At 45.8% G+C, this 6,518-nt stretch overlaps 1 long non-coding RNA gene across 1 annotated transcript; it reads left to right on the plus strand.

Moving 5' to 3' along the window:
* The first annotated feature begins 886 nt into the window (after nucleotides 1-886).
* On the plus strand, nucleotides 887-6,096 carry LOC138580381 (uncharacterized). Its single transcript, XR_011304239.1, has 4 exons — nucleotides 887-999; nucleotides 3,878-4,041; nucleotides 4,913-5,058; nucleotides 5,864-6,096. It is a non-coding gene; the product is annotated as an uncharacterized lncRNA (long non-coding RNA).
* Nucleotides 6,097-6,518: the final 422 nt, after the last annotated feature.

The raw sequence follows: 6,518 nt of genomic DNA on the forward strand, positions 1-6,518 counted from the left end.
GCATACGGCCCAGTGGAGATGTCTGGGTCCATATGATTATGAAGTATGGAACTACAGGCTTATGGGCGGGCACAATAATGTACGTGATGACGGATAGAGGCGGAAAAACAAAAAAGATGGAAGAAGGGTCCTTCTAATGGAGACGGGGCCTCAATGATAAGTACTGTGACGAGGAAGAACATGACTAGGAGTAATGAAGATCACAAGTAAGCAATTCTCACATTCACAGCCAAATCAGCACTGCTTGAATCCAGGACCAGTGGTGGAAATTGTCATTATTTACTGTGGGGTTCCACAGTGACATGGGGGTTGTAAGGGGGTATATTGGGAGTGTAGTCCTATTTTTAAGTTTGTGGCTAGTGTTTTTTTTCTTCAACCGGCTACCATAGGTGGTGGGGATATGTGGTTGAGATATTGGGTGACTTTGGGTGGTAAGAGGGTATTGGGGTGAGCTGCTAGTGAGATGCTTGGTGGCCATAATTGGGAGGTGTTGGGTGGTGAAGGTGCTGGCAAGTTAGATCTCCATGGAGCATTTGGGAAAGATGACTTGCCTTAGTTGTTAAAAAATTATTAATAATTGTAAGCTACACCTTACAAAATATTTCAAAAGACATTGCAAAAGGGGAATACTATTTATAGGCATTTCTAAACATGTGAGATCTCTACTAACGTCATCTGAACCTACTGAGCTACCTTTTCAGCTTTTTGTCTCAGGCTTCCTAAACTTTAAAGCATTGATTGTATGAAGAACACATTTATTCGAGAAGCACGTGGACCCAGCAGTGTGTCTCAAATGTGTTATTTGTGCCATCTTCCTTCTTTTTTGTCTGGAAAGCAGCTTTAAAGTGCAGCTCTTGCCGTTTCAACAACAAAAAAAAGCCGACTTCCGGCATGCCCCTCCAGGACGAAGGTCACTTCCCGTCCTGCTTTAAACAATGGCGGTAGCTTCGTGTGGACAAACTGTGGTGTGGGAATCCTTAAAAAGTAGAGCAATCTGAGGTATTTGCAGGGAATTGGAAACAGTTTTGGACAGCCAGGAGTGCATTTGTTTCTGGGGAGCCGGGATGACTTTTGCTGCGTAGATGTGCTTTCTAAGCTAACTTTCGGCAGATATGCTGCTTTGAATTGTACACACGCGGCCATTAGCAAAGCAGCGCTTTTCTTACCTCGATCGATCGCTGCTGATCAACAAGAAACGTGGTGTTGGATGAACATATTTTTTGTTTTGGGGCTTAAGCGAAGTAACAATGATTGAATCTGCAGAGTGATGCGATCGACTGAACGAAAGCATGTTTGAACACAGCTGGTGTGAAAAGGGGGACAGAATATGAGGAGAACGAAAATGGCAAGCACGAAAGCACAAAGAGGGGCTCACACAGAAGGGGATCTAAGTACACGTATTGATGCTGGCTTATGGAGCTCCGGTTTCGGTGCTAGTATGACTTTAAAAGATTGCATCTGTTTATTAATTTGAGCTCTTAATTCACCGTGCACTTTCGTTCACAATAACACTCTTTTTCTGAAATAAAGGAAGCAATAATTTTACTTTTCTAAAGCGCTTGCCAAATGATTTCAGCTGCTTCTAAGCGCCATAATAATGTAAGTTTGTATTAATTTAACAGGAGTTGCCATATCTCCGATTGACTAGCAACAGCCCATATTTGGAGACCTAGGGTGTTTCATACTGTACATTTGATCACTTCAACTGCGCCAAGGGAGTGATCGAGTAGCTGGATGCGTGGGAGTTTTTGTGTGACGATATTGTGTGTATGCGCGATTAGGAGATGGGGTGTATGGGGGAGAAGGGTTGAGGCAGATTGGGGGCAAAAAGGGAGGTAGTTGGAGAAAGGTCTGGGGTAGTTGGGGGGAGAAGAGAGGTGGGGCAGTTGAGGCAGAAGGGGGTAGTTGTGGGAGAAGAGGGATGTGGAGGTGGGAACAGTTGAGGCAGATGGCTGTAGGTCGCAGTTGGAGGAGAAGCGAGGCAGGAGGGCAGTTGGGGAGAAGCAAGGTGTGGGATAGAAAGAGGGCAGTTATGATATGATGAGGCATTTATAACGCGCCTATTCACAAGTGCTTCAAGGCGCGAGGGAGGGGTGGGGGAGAAGATGGGTATAGGCAGTTGGTGGAGAAGCGGTTTTGGGCAGAAGAGGAGGCAGTTTGCAGAGCAGAGGGGGCAGTTAAGGGGTGAGGCATGTTGGGGGAGATGGGCAGAAGAGGTTTGTAGGGGCAATTGGGGGAGAAGAGGCGTGGGGGAGAAGGGCACTTTGAGGGGGAAACGGTGTGGGGACAGAATGAGGGCATTTGGGGGAGAAGAGGGCTGGGGCAGAAGGAGGGTTGTTGAGGAAGAAAAGGAGTTGGGCAGTTGGGAGAAAGGTGGCATTTGGAGGAGAATGGAGTTGGGGGGGGACTCGGGCAGAAGGGAGTTGGGGAGGCTGGTAGGAGAGAAGTTGCACAGTTGGGAGAACAGGGGGATGTTGAGAGAGAAAGGGCAGTTGGAGAGAAGGGGGCGGAGCAGTAGGGGGGAGAAGATGCTGCAGCAGTTGAGGGAGAAGGGGCCGGGGGCAGTAGGGAGATAAGACAGTAATTAAAGGAGAAGGGGTGGGGAGCAATTGAGGGAGAAGGGCCAATTGGGGAGAAGGGAATGGAGCAGTTGAAGGGGTGGGGCAGTTGATGGAGTAACTGCAATGGAGGGAGAAGACATTTGGGGGGAAAGAGGGTAGTTGAGAGAGACGTGGTGTGTGGTATAAGGGGGTACAAGTCAGATGGGGAGAAGTGGCCAGTTAAAGGAGAAGGGGCATTTTATACAGAAGGGGTGGGGAGCAATTGAGACAGAAGGGCCTGGGGGCAATTAAAGTGGGTTGGGGCATTTGTGCAAAATGGGGAGAACGGGATTTGAGCAGATGGAGAGCAGAGGATGTGGCAGTTGGAGAAGGAATGGGGCAGTTGAAGGGAGAAGGTGTGGGGGCAGTTTGGGGAGAAGGGTAGTGGGTGCAGGTGAGGGAGAAAAGAGCAGCTGGCAAAGTGAGATTTGGGGCAGTTCAGGGAGAAGGGGTGGGGGCCAGTAGGGGGGGAAAGCAGTAGGGCACTGTGGCCAGTTGAGGATGGAGCATTTGATGGATGAGGGGGTAGTTGGGGGTGAATGGTGGCTGGGAGTAGTTAATGGAGAAGGAGGCAGTTGGAGAAGGGTGGTGGTGCAGCTGTTGAGGGAGAAAGGGGCAGTTGGGGGGAGTAGGTGGTGGGGCATTTGGGGGGGAAGGAGGCACTTGGAGAGGCTGTTGGGAGAGATGGTGTGCAGTTTGGGGAGAAGAAGCTGTTGGGGGGGGATGAATGGGGTGGGGCATTTAATGGTTAAGGGGCGAAGAGTGGTTGGGAGTAGTTGATGGAGAAGGGGCTGGTGGGGCAGTTGAGGAGGAGAAGGCGTTTGGGAGTCTGTTGGGAGAGATGGTGCACAGTTTCAGTGTCTTTATTTTCAATTTGAACTTCCATCTCAGGTCAGCTAGTTAGGAGTAAAACCTCTTAAACAAACAAGCCAATATGTAGCGCACACACACAGGCTTTAATGCTTTTATTGTTGCTGGGAATGGGTGCAGCATTTAACTATTTGAGTAAAGTTACTCCATCACCACACAGGTGGGTGCGTGGTGTTAAAATACACATATACTGATTTAAAACGTTTTCTTGGCAAAGGAAATCTGTTAATGGTTTTAGGGGCACAAGATGATTGTCCTAGTGACTTTTCCAGGGGATTGCTAATTCCGCAGGGCTGTGTGTCTAACAGGAAGGCACCTAAAAGCATAAGTGTTACTTTGGTCTTGAGGGATTAGAATGTCTGATCACCGTTTTCAAAGCTGAAGATTACTGTTTTTCTTAATCTGAGTCATTCAGTTCAAGAACTACAGCCATGACATTGAGGTTCAAAGGGTCCCAAAGCAAAAGCAAGAGGCCAAGGAGAGGACGCAAGAAAGGCACTCCGGCTCTTTCTCAAGGAATTTTGCATCGACCTCCTAGAAAACTGCTACAATCGTCTCATATATCGTGAAGGTGAGTTGGGCCTGTTGGAATTGGAGAACTGTGAGCGTAATGGCAGGGCAGGAATGGTGAGAGCGCATTGACACATGGGGGTTCACTCTTGCCAACTGAGACTAGCAAGACTTAAGCAAAGATCCCAATGCTGGAGCTCTGGCCCGCACTACACTGGTCACAGTACTCGCTATTCACCTCACAACCTTTCTCGGTGCGAACTAGCTGAAGCGGCAAGCTTGCTGCACCAGTTCTAAATCGAGTGACTGAAGGCAGACCTGATTAAGACATTTTTATTACACCAGTAGTGGGTTTACAACTCCAATTAAGTCATTAAAGCTCAGAAGACTACTTTGAAAAAACACTGGCAGGTACGTTTGAGTGCAAAGTGTTTTGGGATGGCTTGCTTAAAGCACGCTCAGAGTTCCCATGAGGAGTTATTTTGGGCCGGGAGGGGTAGGATCTGGGTGTAAATGGCTACAGGGATTAGCATGGCCATGGCTAGTCAATATGTGGGAAAATAACCAAACACCTGCATGCTTTGTGTCCCTCCTTTTACGACATTCCCCCCCTAGCTGTACTCTATTGCAATAGTTTCAGTGAAAACCGATAGCCCTCAACTGACTCCTTTGCTCCCTGGGCTGGTTCAGGGCGCCCATCTGACTCCCTGGCTGGTTCTCCTTCCCTGTTAATCCCTGGGCTGGATCTCCACCTGACAACATTGCTCACTGGTAAGGGTAGTGGACCAGGTTGTAATTGTGTCTTCTCCCACTGATACTGCAGTGTGATATCCTGGGCAATTTGCCTTATTGTTCTTGTTTGCGCTGTTAGAGTTAGTCTGATGGCCAGAAAGTAGGTGCCTTTAACTCTTGTTTTTTCTTTTTTATTGTAGAACAGTTACAAGCCACGCAAAGACACAAAAAGTTGGCAATACATCATTTGCAGGTATCACTGGCGGCTCTGACCATGACCGATTCATTCCCGGAATCAGCAGAGAAGTCTTTGGGAATGGACACTGGATCATCCACACAACAAAAGGTGAAATTCTCCTCATAACAGAACCATTCCCAATTTAAAAACTGTAGTTAACTTACTTAATTTTGAGAGTACCTTTTCCGCATTGAATGGACACCATATATCCATGATGGCCATTACACAAGAGCTGTTGTATCAATTTGCTATCGCGTGAATACATTATTTTCTAGACTAATAAGTCATTTGTTTCTAATACATTTTAAAACCTGTCCCTCGTATTCATTGCACATTGGCCATTCCTGGATTCGAAGCAGAATAAGGGTAATTAAAGTGGGTATTATCTTTGGGGTGTTGTATATTTTTTAGTCGATCCGAGTATTCAAGGAAACGGTGATGCATGGTTTTCAGGCAGGAGGCGTTGGGTCACCCATGTAAGCAGGGTGTGCTTTGGCATGTCTGGGGTCATGTGTTTCTGGACCTTCTGATTATGTTAATCAGCAAAGGGTTTAAAAGACTATTTCCCCATTTCCACTTATGCTTTCTATTTCTAACTGTGTGATTTTAAGCATCAAACCGTTGAATCTATACAATTGTTTCTGCATGATTGCCCCGTCTCCCATCCCCACCGACTTACTGCCTGGCTCAACATCTCGTCAGAAACATATTAACCCCTTTGAGCACTAAAGAACATAAATCTACTGAATGTAGCCACAGAAAACATTAAGCCCGTTTCATCTGCTGTGTACAAATGCATTTAAATGTAGTGATGCATATTTTTAGTTAATCCTGTATTTATTCTACAATAAGGAATTTAACAATACCTTTTCAGATGTCCATTTATATTCATATATCCTTTCTCTTTTTGTAGAATGTTTAAGATCTGCCTGCAAGGCCAACAGTTGGCCTAATATGGACTGCTCGGTGATAAGAAGGAAGCTTGCCACCACATTTTGCAATCCCTGAAGAGTCCTAGAGACTATGCTTTTTAAAATGCAGAATGGATGATTTTCATTTGTTTGTATTTTTGCAAACTTATTTATTCTTATAGAATACAGCTATGCCGTTAAACTGCATTTGTTAAATAAAACAAGTTGAACACTTTCTGAGCCTATGTTTGATTGAAGACATCTTATAGCCACAGTAATACTAAATTAAAATATCAACAATTTATACCTGCAGTATTTTACATCATAATATAAACTAGGTAATTGTTAGCTGCTCCTAGTGATATTGGGTGAAGTGACTATCAGCAGTCTGTAATGCAGGTAGACCTTTAACAGATTCTGTTTAGGTCGATGACAGTGTGTACTTTATTGGAGTGATTTGTAATTGTGGGAGTTTGTTGGGTGTGATGCCATGTTAGCTAGAGGTGAGAAATGAAATGAAATGAGGGAGTTTACAGGTTCTCATGGAACCATCCTGGCGTAATCCCCACCCATCCTGTCATGGAGTAATCCTGAAGTTGTCATGGAGTCATCCTGGAGTAATCCTGAAGTTGTCATGGAGTCATCCTGGAGTAATCC

Source organism: Ambystoma mexicanum, chromosome 3p (genome assembly GCF_040938575.1).
Source record: "Ambystoma mexicanum isolate Mex_15411 chromosome 3p, UKY_AmexF1_1, whole genome shotgun sequence".
Classification (NCBI taxonomy): Eukaryota; Metazoa; Chordata; class Amphibia; order Caudata; family Ambystomatidae; genus Ambystoma; species Ambystoma mexicanum.